At 49.0% G+C, this 14017-nt stretch overlaps 2 protein-coding genes and 1 long non-coding RNA gene across 3 annotated transcripts in view; 2 read left to right on the top strand and 1 right to left on the bottom strand.

Annotated features, from left to right (window-relative positions):
• Uck2 (uridine-cytidine kinase 2) overlaps nucleotides 1–14017 on the top strand; it is a 63014-nt gene that overhangs the window by 15707 nt on the left and 33290 nt on the right. The gene's annotated exons all lie outside the window — the stretch shown is intronic.
• LOC116103047 (homeobox protein engrailed-2-like) overlaps nucleotides 1–14017 on the top strand; it is a 46934-nt gene that overhangs the window by 15339 nt on the left and 17578 nt on the right. The window lies entirely within an intron of this gene.
• Nucleotides 13691–14017, bottom strand: part of LOC116103060 — a 2789-nt gene continuing 2462 nt past the window's right edge. Inside the window, exon 3 of the long non-coding RNA XR_004123371.1 lies at nucleotides 13691–13914. This is a non-coding gene — a long non-coding RNA (uncharacterized LOC116103060). The remainder of the gene's footprint in view (nucleotides 13915–14017) is intronic.

Below are 14017 nucleotides of genomic sequence, written 5' to 3'. Positions count from 1 at the left end.
GTGACTTGGAGCAGAAAGTTTTTTCCTTCTGCCATATGGGTCCTGGAGATTGAAACTGAGGTCAGCCCTGGCAGCAAGGGCCTTTACCCACCATGCCATCTCTCCAGCCCACTTGTCCTCCTAATCCGAAGTACCACATTCATTTGTGAAGCTCCAACTGTGCCGTGAGGTTCCCTGGCCACTTTGTCACTAACTGCACTACCTAAAAGTCCCTAATGTTTGCTTTATTGCTCCTTTCCTTAGAGTGACTGTCTTCCCAGTTCTTACTGTGTGCCTGCCTAGGAGTAACAGCTCTGTCTCGCTTTTTCCCAAGACAGGGTTTCTCTGTGTAGCCCTGGCTGTCCTAGAACTCACTCTGTAGACCAGGCTGGCCTCGAACTCAGAAATCCGCCTGCCTCTGCCTCCCAAGTGCTTGGGATTAAAGTCGCGCGCCACCACTGCCCGGCGGAGTAACATCTCTTAACTCCGTAACCCCTCAGCCCCCAGAGGCGGGTTGCTGTAAGGACTCCCCATTTTCACAGAGTTCAGTAACCACCCTCGAGTCCCATAGCCCGGCGAGTGGTGCTGGATCCCAAGCCTGTCCAGCGAACTGGAGGGCCCAGAAAACCTGACTTTGGTCTGGGTTGCTTAGCACACGCTAAGTAGAGGCAGCGTGGTGAGCGCCCACAGGGACTGGGAACTGAGCCCCCTTCATAGGTGACCCTAGGTTCAGAATGAACAGCAGACACCACAAACAAAAAGCAGAAGTGGAGGCCTGAGGTGCTGTGAATTGGGCATTTAAGGAGTGTGTGTTTGGTCTATGCTCAGTTCAGAGCTCCCAAGTCTCTGGTGTGTTGAAAGAATCTTGGTAGTATTCGGTCTTTGGCCACAAACAACCTCCTGTCCCCCTTCCTGTCACAGAGTCTTGTGTTCATCAGTGTCAGCCTGTGACCATGAACTTACTTTGGCCACTGGAGTCTTGTTGCAGAGCCTGAGGCAAAGCAAGAGCATCAGCTGAGAGAGAGCTTGGTGCCAAAGTGCGTGCTGCATGCTTGCTTCATGGTGACCAGGAAGTGGAGGGGGAGTGGTCCCGGTCAAGGTGGGGTCACTAAGGTCACTGCCCTGACCTACTTATTCTGTACCCACTTCTTCCTGCCCACGATCTCATCTGTTTCAGGCTAGCCTTGACAGTATGACCCTTGTGCATCAGCTCACCAGTTTATATGGGGTGTTGGGGTGGTTTGAGATAGCCTCGTGTAGCCCAGCCTGGCCTAGAGCTGAAGGAAGACCTTGATTTTTCTTGAGTGCTGGGTATGCCCCTCTCTAATGCTCGGTTATAGGTGTGTGTACCATCATGCCGCAGTTCGTGGGATGCTCAAGATGGAGCCAGCGCTTGGTGTATGAGACACTGCCAACTGATGCATGTCCACCAGCATCTTCTGTATTCCCTATGGTCCCAGCACTGGAGCAAATGTGAACCCACTAAAGAATTAATCTGGGCTAGGTGTGGTGGCAGAGGTAGACAGATCTGTGAGTTCCTAGGCCAGCCAGGTGTACATATTTCTCAACCTCCTTAGGGCTGTGACCCTTTAATACAGTCCATGCCGTGGGGACCCCCAATGGTAAAATTGTCTTCGCTGCTATTTCATAACTGCAATTTTGCTACTGTTATGAGTTGTAGTGTAAATATCTGATGTGCAGGGTATCTGTGACACTCATCCATGAAAGGGTCATTTGATGCTGACGCCAGGGCTACCTAGTGAGATCCTGCCTTAAGAAAACCAAAACCAAAACAACAAAAACAATGAAAAAAAAAACAAGCAAAAATAATTAAATAATAAGTTAACTTAATTAAAAAGTAAATTAATTTAAAAAGACAAAACAGAAAATGAGCTATTTTATACGAGACCAGATTCTTCATGATCTCCTCTATCTTGTGACATCCAGGAATGGGAGAGGAGGTAGAGTTAGTTATCATGACCAGTGCCATAATCAGTCATGCTCTGGTAAAAAACAAACAACCCTACAGGACAAGGCTCAAGCTGGCTGCTGGATAACTGAACAAGTAGAGTTGCTGGGGAGGGGACACCCATACACCACAGGGATGCTCCAGGCCCCGCCCACACAGCACAGGGATGCTCCAGGCCCCGCCCACACAGCACAGGGATGATCCCAGCCCCTCCCACAAACCACAGGGATGATCCCAGCCCCCTCCCACACACCACAGGGATGATCCTGGCCCATTCCCATACACCACAGGAATGCTCCCAGCCCCGCCCACACACCACAGGGATGCTCCAGGCCCCTCCCACACACCACAGGGATGCTCCAGGCCCCTCCCACACAGCACAGGGATGCTCCCAACCCCCTCCCACACACCACAGGGATGCTCCCCTTATAGCCCTGGGTCAGAAGCGCAGGCTATACCTAGGTCAGGGCTTGAGTTGAGCTTCTGAGGTCGGGAGAGTGGGACTGGGGTGGTCTTAAACTACAGATCTGCTTTTGTCTCCAGGTTGGTTACAGGAAAATGTAGCTAGCGGTACACCCAGCTGGTCTGGTGGACAGTTGCAGCTGGTCTAGTGGTAGAAATTCTCAAACATTTTGGTGAGCAAAGAAGAAATCTTGTGTAGGAAGCCCTGAGGGGGAACTAAAAGGCGGCTGGTAAGGGTTCCTTGAGGCTCCCCCATTAGGTGATTTTCTTTTAGTCGCACACTCACATTTCTGCACAGACACAGCACTTAACCTCTTAGATAATTCCCACTATATATATAGCTGGAAGCTCCTTCACCTCGAGTGATAGGATTTCAAGTCCGTACCACAAACCCCTGTATACTGCTAGGCAAGCACTCTACAAACGGAGCTACAGTCTTTGTGTGTGTGTGTGTGTGTGTGTGTGTGTACGTAAGTGGCCTTGAACTCCTGCTTTAGCCTTCTGTGTGCTGGGAGAACAGGCGTGTGCCAGCCTGCTTAGTTAGGTAGATAGAGTACATCTGTAGAAAGAAGTTATCCTCCTTGGTAAATTTCTTCTTTAACCTTTCTTTCTCCCCGGGGAATCCCGTCTATTGAGATATTACATTATCTTGACTCTGCAGCAATCAGCTGGATACCAGCCTGCTTTACACAAACTGTCAGTTTCTTCGACTTTTGGGGAGCGTTTTTTTTTTTTTGATCCTGGCAGGCGAACACTGCCGTCTACTCCCAGCTGTGTTCTGTGGATTCTGACAAAGTGGCATGCCTGTGAAGAGAGTTCGTATCCAGGATATCCCTTCCGGAAAACTGATCGTCCATGTTATTGACTGTGTTGGTCTGTCTCCTCTCACCCGAACAAAATCCCCGAGGCTAGGGAACATGCAGAGAAAAGGGGCTTATTTCCTTTTCTGCTTTAAGGCTGGAAGTTCAAGGTTGAGTCACTCACTGCCAAGGGCTTCTCCGCTGATGGTACCATGGTGGATGCCTGTGTGGAAGTCGGGAAACCAGAGAATGGGAAGATGCCAGGCTTGCTCTGAAACAACTACACATTTTCACAGGCACTAGCCAAGTCTGTGAGAACCACCTTTAATCTCTTCTGAGAACAGGACACCACTACCAACCGTGGCTTTCCACCCCGTGTCCCTCACCCCCCGCACCCCAACCACTTTCCAACTGCAGTGCTCCAATCCCACCTGCCGACAAACGACCCTCTAACCAGAGCACCACAGCCAACACCTGGGAGGAGGGGATCGGTCCTGCACTTCCACTCCCAAGATGTCTCTCTGAAGGGCAGATTAGATCCATTAGCAGGGGGAGGGTGTCTGAGGGTGAGCTTCAGAAAGGGCCACTCATCTCCTGAAGCTGCATGTGGAGTTTTGTTGAGCTAACTCTTTTTTTTGGGGGGGTGGTGGTTAACAGCATTGTTAAGACAAGGACCTTGGGCACCAAATTGGTTATGGGATTAGTTTGTGTGTGTGTGTGTGTGTGTGTGTGTGTGTGTGTGTGTGTGTTTGTGCCAGAGAGGGCAGTTTGTATTGTAGCCCATGACATCTGAAGAGATTCTTGGACAGAGTGATGCCATGCTGGCTTCTGTCCCCACGTGAGCTTGATGTCATTCGCGAGCCTGATGTCACAGGAAGAGCTGACGCCCTGGCATTTCATTGGCTATTTTTACTTTCTACTGCTGTCCCAGGCTGTGCATGGGGGTGATAGTGCTTTGACAAAGGTGCTTGCTACCAGGCTTGACGCCTGAGTTTGATTCCCCGAATCACACAGTGGAAGGAATTTTACATCTGGATCTGCAGGCAGCAGGGAGAGAGACATTGGACTTGGGTTGAAGCCTGAAATCCCAAAGCTGCCCCCCTGCAGTGACACTTTCCAACAAGGCCACACCTGCTCTGACCAGGCCACACCTTCCTAGTCCCTGTCAAGTAGTGCCAAGGATTCAAAGCTATGAGTCTATGGGGGCCATTCCATTTTGAGGGTGGTGTAGACACGGTTTCTCTGTAGCCCTGGCTGCCCCTGGAACTCACACTGTAAAACCAAGCTGGCCTTGAACTCCACTTGCCTCTGCCTCCTGGGTGCTAGGAATAAAAAGCACTGCACTACCACACTGGGTAACCTTTACAAGGCCTAGGTTTAAGGCTGCAGCAACACACAAGAGTAAATGTAAATTGTTGGTGTCACACCTTTATAATCCCACACGATGGAGGCAAAGGCAGTTGGATCTCTGAGGTCAATATCAGTTTGGTCTATGTAGAGAATTTATACTGTGGAGATTACAGAGCAGTGTACAGGGATGGCAATTGAAAAGTTGCTTGGAGCTCAGTAGCAGCAGCGTCCTTGGGCATCATCTCATGATGGTGATGATGATGATGGTGATGATGGTGACAGTGACAGGTAGTTGATGTGGTTTTGGTGATGATGATGGTGATGATGGTGACGATGGTGACAGTGACTGGTAGTTGATGTGGTTCTGGTGATGATGTTGATGATGGTGGCGATGGTGACAGTGACAGGTCGCTGATGTGGTTCTGGTGACTATTGTCACGGACCGGGATTTCTCGCGGGGTCCCTGTTCCGCGGGACAAGGGATTCTGGCCAGGTGGGCACGGGATTCGGCTTTGACAAACAGACTACACACGGGTGGTGTAAAATCTGAGTGTATTTCTTTAAAAATGGCATGAGGCTTTTACAATCATTGTAAAAGAGAAATGAAAAATCTGGCAGCTCAACAGTTGAGGTACATCTGAGGCTATCTGAAACATACTGGGTCTAAAGCAGCAGCTATTTCTTCTGAACTGGTGTTGCATCCCCCGGGGCCCAAGTGTTCTGGGCCCGGGGGACTGCGAGAGATACATGAATCTGAGTTCTAGTGCTAGTCTTGTATGTGAGTCCAAGTCCTTCTTCCCCCAGTCTTAGTGCTAGACTGAAGTCACGTAGGCAAAACGACCCCCACACACCCAGGTCAGCAGGGTCTGGTAGTTAGGTGTGAAGCAGGAGGAAGCGCGGTGGAGCCCTCCCTGTTGAGGTATTCTTATGCTAATTTTCTAGTTCTTGCTAGAGGCTGGCAGAGGAGAATCTTGACCTAACACTTTCAGATAATGTCTTAGAGTGAGAGAAACCTTTCAATTACTCTTTAGTACTTAAAACATTAAACTAAGATAGTTGGAAACTTTGGTGAAGGTCAGAAAACAATGTCCGAATTTTCTCTTGCTAGCTGTAAGAAAATGATATCTTGGTGAGTTCCTAGCACACTAGTACGAAGACATATCTGGGCCACCTCTGAGTTTGGGGTGCCAGGCGACAATGTGGAGGCAGGACACTGACTTTCTTTGAAGTTTTCGCCTCAAATACCACCATCACGCAAGTGTGCGTGACAGACTATGGTGATGATGGTGACAATGGTGACGGTGACAGGTTAGCTGATGTGGTCCTGGTGAGGATGGTGATGATGGTGATGATGGTGGTGATGGTGACAGTGACAGGTAGCTGATGTGGTCCTGGCGAGGATGGTGACGATGGTGATGATGGTGATGATGGTGACGGTGACAGGTAGCTGATGTGGTCCTGGTGAGGATGGTCACGATGCTGACAGTTAACCCTTCGTGTAAGCCCTGTAACACCAACAATCCTGTACTAGCTCATCCCGTTTCCCAGAGAGCTACTTTCACCGCTTCTGGTTATTTCTCCTTTTATTTATCTTAGCATTTCAAAACAAAGAAGTGGAAGCAGTGTACTGTCATTTTTCTGCCTCCGCCCCTGGGCTCAGTATTACAGTTTTATTGACTTCTTTTACTGAAGTCTGAGTTCACTGATCCTTTACCCACACTTGTCCTTTTTTTATGCGGAATTCTGTTGGGATTTGGTTAAACTGACACTTAATATTTACATCCTAATGAATATTTTAACTGTTAAATCAGGTTAAACAAAGGAAAGCAGAACAACCACAGGGCTAGAGAGGCATTTTTATACTCCAAACATCACGAGTCCTCCACAGGGCTTCCTCAGCACCTGCCTGCGTCGGTGTTAGCAGACCTGAGGAAGCAGCACTTGGGAGGCAGAGGCAGGCAGATTTCTGAGTTCGAGGCCAGCCTGGTCTACAGAGTGAGTTCCAGGACAGCCAGGGCTACACAGAGAAACCCTGTCTCACAAAACAAAAGAAAAAATAAAATAAAGAAATTGCAGCACACCACCAGACTTTTTTGGTGCGTTTCTCTCTATGGTAGAGTCCCAACAAATACAGCTCAATAATGCAGTGCAAGGTGGATCGGTGTGTGTGTGTGTGTGTGTGTGTGTGTGTGTGTGTGTGTGTGTGTGTTTGTGTGTGTGTTTAGCAAAGAATCCATCACGGAGATTTCCCCTTCAGGGTGGTGGCAGTACATGCCTCCAACCCCAGCACTTTTGAGGCAGAGGCAGGTGGATCATTGAGTTCTAGTAGGGCTACACAGAGAAACCCATTTTCTATGTGGAACTCAAGAGCACAGACAGGGTCTAGAGGAGGACAGGGTGGGGCAGGGGACAGCACAGGACAACGAAACAAAAAGCTCTCACAAAGCAGCAAACCAGGAGGGTATTGTTGACAGACCTGACCGCAAAGGCCAGGCTGCCACTAGCTGTGGCCGCCGAGGTCAGCCTGCTTGCCGGCTCGTTTTTCTCTGGTGCTTATCTGTGCCTCTGTGCTTTATCTGGGCTTTAAAGAATTGGGAGAGGTTTGTCTTTTTTTTTTTTTTAAATAAAAATGTGGGGTCTCTTCACATAGCCCTCCTGTCCCAGTCCTCTGAATGTTAGGATTACAGACAATGTGCCAACGTGACTGGCAAGGTTAAATAATCAGTTTTTATGGAAGTTTTTGTGGGTAGGAAAGGGTGACCACCAGCAGGTCTGCGCCACTGTTTGATAACCAGTCACCTTTTCTAACTTTGTCCTTAAGCTGAGGTGGTCCATGGTTCGGGAGCCTTGAAGGCTTTCAGAAAATGTGATGAGTTCACAGAAAAGCATGCCCAGGACCGCCCGCCTGGCTGCGGTCCAGGAGGAGCCTGATGTGGGAAAAGGCAGGTGGACAGGACCCGGGAATGTAAATACAGATGCGGGAAGGGAAGAGAAATGGTTTCTTAAGCTTGTGCTTAGGCAGCTTCTAGTGAGAATACCAATCTTGATTCACTCGGTAGTTACCCACAGAGAGGGAAGGGCAAGAGTCAGGAGCAGCCAGCGATTGTGGCTTTTTCTTGAGCTACATCCTTGAGCTACAAACCAGATGGGGAAAGGTCAGGTGGCTGAGAGCCTTGATCTGGGATCTGAACCAGAGGCCAGAGCTCTATCATTACAGCATGTGGCTGAATTGTGGGTTCCAGATCTGGGAAGAGGGTTGGTTGGCCGGGAGTTGGGGGGTGGGGTGGTGGTGGCTGCGGTGGAGCATAAGGAAAACGGTTTATGTGATTAAATCCTGAAGGGATCTGCTGTGTACCAAATACCCCCAACTGCCCCTAGGGTGAGATGTTGGGGGTAGGGCAAGGCAGGGCAGGGCAGTGGGGCAGTGGAGCTGGGAAGAGGAAAGCCAAGCTGGACTCTTGAGGGAGCCATGCCCAACACTAATAATAGGTTGACCCTAAATGACCAGACCCATCAGGGGCAGAGGAGCAAGGAACTCTTACCTTCGGAAACAGTTCTTTTTTTCTTTCTTTCTTTGCCCTTAAGTGTTGGAGTGAGGGAACTGGGAAACCAGAAAAACTGGAAAAGTTGTTTTTATTAAGACAGTTTTTCAAAGTTACATTTATCAGTGTATGTGTCGTTGTGAGCACACATTGGCTCGCCCTCTGGGGTCAGTTCTTTCCACCATGTGGGTTCAGCTTGTCAAGCTCGGCACCAGGCACCTTTACCCATGGAGCCGTCTCACGAGCCTCAAAAGTCGCCTTTTAGATAGGAAGGTGGGGCTCCTGGGTGGACAGCAGAGGGTGTGGCTCAGTGTATGAGTTGCTCATCCAGCCTCCATCAAGTTTTGCTGAGTAGTAGCTTCTGGCAAGGCCTTGTCACTAGAGCTTGGTTGTCTTCCAGGTAAAGTAGGTGTAGTCAGTGACACCTACTTCTCCTCTCACACCGGCTGGATTAACAGGTAAGACGGTTGCCTTGGTGACCCACCCCCCCAAACCCCATGGCTTGGAATAGAACCTGATAGCTGGATAACTGTATGCCCTTCCTTAGAGTTGCATTGAACAGCTTTGAGAGTCCCTTCCGGGTCTTGTAGCCTGGTTCCCTGCTGTCTGTCTCATCCGAGGACCCGTGTATGCGTCACACATCACGCATCCTCACAGAGCAGTCTGATGGTTTGTAAACATCTATCCTAATGCACTCTGGCTGGGAGAGGCTGGGCATCTAGGCAGGGGCAGAAGAGTATTGATGTGTATGTCGGCCAACTGGTGGCCCTTTAGATGATCTCCAGCTCTAATGGGCACACTTCTCTCAAGCATCAGCACTATCTTCCTCTTAAAGGTTATTGCCAAGGTTGCTCCTCTGCCAGTGGTGTCCTGGCTCCTGCTTCTTTTCCACGTTGCCCTTTCTTGTGAGTTAGTTGTATAGACACTTAGGCTTTCAATCCTATGTCTGTGAGAATCCCAGGCACAGAATCACATAGGTCACTGGGAGCAGGTTTTGAAACCGTGGCGGTGTCAGGCTCTAGGACCAGTGCTTGGTGATACCATAAGACCACAGCTTTCTCCAGGGTCTGATCGGAAACGGGAGGAAGCAGTTTTCCCGATTTCCCAACCCCTTCCCTCACAGCGCCTTTCCCACTCCACCAACAACTGTATTACGTCCTTTATTTTCAGTCTAACGGTTGTTCATTATAGATCCCCAGCACTTAGGAGTCCTTTAAGGGGTTTGTGGAGATGGCTCAGTGGTGAAGAGCACTGGCTGCTCTTCCAGAGGACCTGGGTTTCATTCCCAGCATCAAGATGATGGCAAAGAACTACCTGTGACTCTTGCATTGTGGGGGTCTCAAGCCTAGAGTCTTTCCTGTGCTAGGCAGATACTCCACCACTGTACCACATTGCCATACACTGCTAGCCTACTTTATTTTTTGTTGTTGTTTGTTTTCAGGACATGGTCTCATGTGTAGCTCTGACTGGCCTTGAGCTTGCTGTGTATTGTAGGCTGGCCTCATGTAGACTAGGCTAGCCTCATATAAACTCACAAATCAGTGCTGAGATTAAGGCTACCACACTCCGCCCCAAATTCTCTGTTTGAAGCTGTTTTTCACAAGAGGGAAATTGACGAAAAGGACATTGTTCGCCCTGGGATGACAGATGACAGGTTCTGATCAGACAGGGTCCATCTGGCTCTGTTCAGAAGCTCTTAGCAGCAGCAGGCCTCAATGTGGAGGGCATTTGCAAGGTGTCAGGTTTTCTGAATTCAGTTCACAAAAAAAAAAAAAAATCCCTAGTCCCTGTCTGGATTGCCTGTTACTTTACAGGAAAGATGGCCCAAAATAAGACATTTATAAATAGCAGCAGATCCTGCTTCCTCACGTCTTGCTGCAGAGTGGCACCCACAGTTGAAACACATGTCAGCACCGACAGACCCCAGCACGGCAGGAAGCAAAACTGTCTCCTTGCATACATATTCAGTCACTTTTTTTTTTCCCTCTTGCAGCCTCCTTCTGTCCTGCCTAGCCCACATAGCGTCTGTGAGCTGTGCTGCACATTCCGGGGTTTCTGTGGGTGTCTGAACACACGCGGGGCTGTAGAGTGTGTGCAGTGGGAACACCTTTTTCTTATCGCCAGGATGGAACATTGGGAAGAGGCTCAGAGAATCAGTCTGCTCAGCTTCTGCACACCTCAGAGCAAGATGATTAGCTCCTGTGGGGCCTGGGCGTGTGCTCACTTTTGCATGCTGTGGTTGGGGATTAAGGCCAGGACCCTGAGCATGCTAGACAGTACTCTACTGAATCAAGCTCTACTGAAGTGGAAACTTAAGGGTTCTTTGGAAAGTCAGTTGGGTAGTATAGAAGGAGCATGAAGGGAACGTTTAGCTGAAGTGGACTGTCTTAGTCAGGGTTTCTATTCCTGCACAAACATCGTGACCAAGAAGCAAGTTGGGGAGGAAAGGGTTTATTGAGCTTACTTCCACATGGCTGTTCATCACCAGAAGAAGTCAGGACTGGAACTCAGCAGGAGCTGATGCAGAGGACATGGAGAGATGTTTCTTACTGGCTGGCTTCTCCTGGCTTGCTCAGCCTGCTCTCTTATAGAACCCAAGACCTCCAGCCCAGGGATAGCACCACCCACAAGGGGCCCTACCCCCTTGATCACTAATTGAGAAAATGCCCCACAGCTGGACCTCATGGAGGCACTTCCCCAACTGAAGCTCCCTTCTGTGATAACTTCAGCCTGTGTCAAGTTGACACACAAAACTAGCCAGTACATGGACACAGATGAAAGAAGAAGGCAGACTTGTGAAGAAATGTTTAGCTGAAGCAGACACAGGAGAGAGGATGTTCTGCTAAAAGCAAGTCTGTGAAAAGACACTTGATGAAGGATTCTTTGCTAAGAGCAGGCTTGTATTGGTCTGTCTTACACTGTGTAATTGAGCTGCATTTATTGGGACTCCATAGAGAGAAATACATCAAAAAAAGTCTGGTGGTGTGCTGCAGTTTCTTGCTACCTTCTTTGGACTCCTCAGTCTTGGGCAGATTGGCAAAGTGATGTCAGCTGAGACAGACACACGTGCTGAGGCCAGACCTATGGAAGACACAAGATGTTCAGAGGGTATCAGTAGAAGTTGATGGGTAGTGACTGAGGCTGGCTTGCTGGCACAGCTAGCCGTGCAACGCTTGTTGGTCTTGTGTCTTCGCTGATCTTCGCTAAAAGAGGCACAGCCTAGAACTCCTGGCGTTCCTCCTGGTCCTGCCTGCTGACTCATGCTGAGGCTGAGGCCCGGCTGTCTCTGCTAGGTAGTAGTACCACTGCTGTCCATTCGTGCTTGCTGTGCCAACTCTACCACACTGGACAGCTGATGTATCTGTGAAACGTTGCGAGTGGATTGAGCTGCCACCTCCTGCTAACCTGTGAACTGAACTTCCAGACAACACCGATGGGAGTTGGGCCAAAGAACCTTTCTAAACAGGTCTACTTCCCCAGCCCCCAGACCCATCTGTTCTTTTCTGAACCTCTGGTGGGTGGTGGGCTAGCAGGGGGGCTTAAAACGCTTAAGAATCATCATTAAAAATAGGTTACACTCTATCCTCAGTTGATATTTCTGGTTTTTGATTACCTTTGAGTTGGGCGAGTATTTTGTCTATGGCAACCTGCTGTTAGGAGAATAAAATGTGAAAATGGCATAAAAATGAAAAAAAGATAAATTCTCCACAATAAATATATCTCCAAATTCTCAGGATGCTGTAGTTCCCTAAAATGCAATAGCATATTTGCACATAACCTATGCACATTCTACCATGTACTAGCTAACTTTTGAAAACATTACATTTCATTTGTCCTGTGTGTATGTGTGTGGAGGTCATAAGGTCAGCTTGTAGGAGTCTGTTCACTGCTACTACCATGTGGATCCTGGGAACTTAACTCTGGGCCATCAGGCTCAGCGTGTGGCACGTGCCTTGGTCCAGTGAACGAACAGTGTAGACCAAGCTGATGTTGAATTCAGAAAGATCCACTGGCCTCTCCTTCTGTGTGCTGGGAATTAAGGTGTTGCTACTATGCCCAGCTTTTATGTAACTTGTAATGAGCTTTGATGTAGTGACTTTTAAATTTAAATTTAAACCAATTATGGATACATGGTATTTTAGTTACTTTTCTACTGCTGTGCCAAGGCAACTTATAAAAGAAATTGGGGGCTCCCAGTGCCAGCAGGTAGTAGAGTCCATGACCATCATGGCAGGGAGCAAGGCAGCAGGCGGGAATGGTGCCGGAGCTGTGCCTGGAGTTTACACCTTGAGACAACCAGGGGGGGGATCAGGGAGCACCGGAGTGAGCACTAACTGGGAATGACACCCCTAAGGGACAAACCTCCTCCAATAAAAATCCCTATGTTCCTTTTGCCAGGAGTTGAGTTCACTGTTAACCTCCTCCCCAGCTCTCCGGCTTTGGGCTTCACTCAGCAGAAGCATGAAAGCTTTAGTCAAAACTTGGAACACACTCCCAGAGTGGGTGGCATTCATCTGGCAGATGTGCGTGTTAACTGGGACAAGTGTCCAGAGTCAGAAAATTAAGGGCACATGTTAGCTAGGGGCCCTGGTCAGCTTTTGCAAACACACTGAATTGGGGAAGGCGGTATCCTGTGCTCCGGCCTCACTCGCCACCTGCAGAGATGATTTAAGGGGTCTCTGGAAAGCATTCAGGCCCAGAGCACAGTTACTCAATTTCTTACACATGCTTCCTCAGCCGATCCCCAGTCAGTTGTAAGCGAGGAAGCAGTCGGTCATACTCCTCCCCCGTTTTCACACGAGCTGGGGATGTAGCTCAGTCTGGAGCTAGGTGGTTCTGCTGACTGACGCCTTAAGATTTTTTCCTCCTCTAAGTACTGTGTCAAACTTCCAAAAAAAAAAGTGAGCTTTAAAATTTTCAAATGTTTGTTTATGTCTTTATTTGGTGGGAAAGAGTTTATATAGCATGGGCTGATGATCTTAAACTCAAGGCCCTCCTGCCTCAGCCTTGCAAGCCCAGCCATGCTTGCCTAGCATGTAGAAGGCCATGTCTAGCACCACATAAAACTGTTGGTGCACACCTATAACCCCAGTAGGATCAGAGCAGTAAGGCCATCTTTGGTTATATATGGTAGACCCTCTAGCCTGAGCTACATGAGATCCCATTTCAAAACAACACACACACACAGTCACACACACAGACGCACACACACAGACACACGAACGCATGCACACCATCCATTTGTTGTAAAACTAAGGAACCACGTGTAGCTGGTACTTGACCTGTTGTCTTTGGCTCATCCAGTCATTCATCAGTGTTCTCTAAAGGAACAGAACTGATAGACATACTGTCATATTATGTTTATTAAGTTAGATATCTTACTGTAGGGTGTTATTAGAGTGGCTTACAGGCTTGGGTCTTAGTAGTCCAATAATGGCTGCCTCCTGACAAAAAGGCCAAGGGCCCCATAGTTCTGTCCACACATTCTCAGTCCCAGGCGAGCCATACGAGCTGCCACTTCTCAGTCGATGATGGGATCCCAAAGGAAATAGGTCCCGACACCAGTGACGCGGGTGGCCAGGGAACAGGAGAGATGCACTTGCCAGCAAGAGTGAGGGCAAACAGGCAAACGGCAGCCACAGTTGCTAATGTTCCACTCTGAGGACTTCCGTAGTTCCCATGGCTCTCAGCATCACTGCCCTGCAAGCTGCTTCCTAGGATGAGCTGCAAAGTCCTTCCACGTTCTTTCACAAAACGTCATGGCCCGGGCCAGTACCACCCTCTGTCGTAGTTACTGTTCACTGTTTTATTGCTGAGAAGAGACATCGTAGAAGGAAACATTTCATGGGGTGGTTACGCTTTCAGAGGGTGAGTCTGGCCATCATGGTGAGAGAAAGGGAGGGGGGGGAGGGAGG

Source organism: Mastomys coucha, unplaced genomic scaffold (genome assembly GCF_008632895.1).
Source record: "Mastomys coucha isolate ucsf_1 unplaced genomic scaffold, UCSF_Mcou_1 pScaffold1, whole genome shotgun sequence".
Classification (NCBI taxonomy): Eukaryota; Metazoa; Chordata; class Mammalia; order Rodentia; family Muridae; genus Mastomys; species Mastomys coucha.
This window is presented reverse-complemented; position numbering and strand designations above follow the sequence as displayed.